We start from the raw sequence: 666 nt of genomic DNA, 5'->3' as shown, positions 1-666 counted from the left end.
ATGCCCTATGACCCAGCAATTGCACTACTGGGTATTTACCCTAAAGATACAAACGTAGTGATCCGAAGGGGCACGTGTACCCGAATGTTTATAGCAGCAATGTCCACAATAGCCAAACTATGGAGAGAACCTAGATGTCCATCAACAGATGAATGGATCAAGAAGATGTGGTATAGGGACGCCTGGGTGGCTCAGTTGGTTAAGCAGCTGCCTTCGGCTCAGGTCATGATCCCAGCATCCTGGGATAGAATCCCACATCGGGCTCCTTGCTCGGCGGGGAGCCTGCTTCTCCCTCTGCCTCTGCCTGCCATTCTGTCTGCCTGTGCTCGCTCTCTCCCCTCTCTCTCTCTGATAAATAAATTCCTTTAAAAAAAAAAAAAAAGATGTGGTATATATACACAATGGAATACTATGCAGCCATCAAAAGAAATGAAATCTTGCCATTTGTGACAACGTGGATGGAACTGGAGCGTATCATACTTAGCAAAATAAGTCAAGCAGAGAAAAACAACTATCATATGATCTCCCTGATATGAGGAAGTGGTGATGCAACATAGGGGCTTAAGTGGGTAGGAGAAGAATAAATGAAACAAGATGGGATTGGGAGGGAGACAAACCATAAGTGACCCTTAATCTCACAAAACAAACTGAGGGTTGCTGGGAGGA

The sequence above is a fragment of the Mustela nigripes genome, chromosome 5 (assembly GCF_022355385.1).
Source record: "Mustela nigripes isolate SB6536 chromosome 5, MUSNIG.SB6536, whole genome shotgun sequence".
NCBI lineage: Eukaryota > Metazoa > Chordata > Mammalia > Carnivora > Mustelidae > Mustela > Mustela nigripes.
This window is presented reverse-complemented; position numbering follows the sequence as displayed.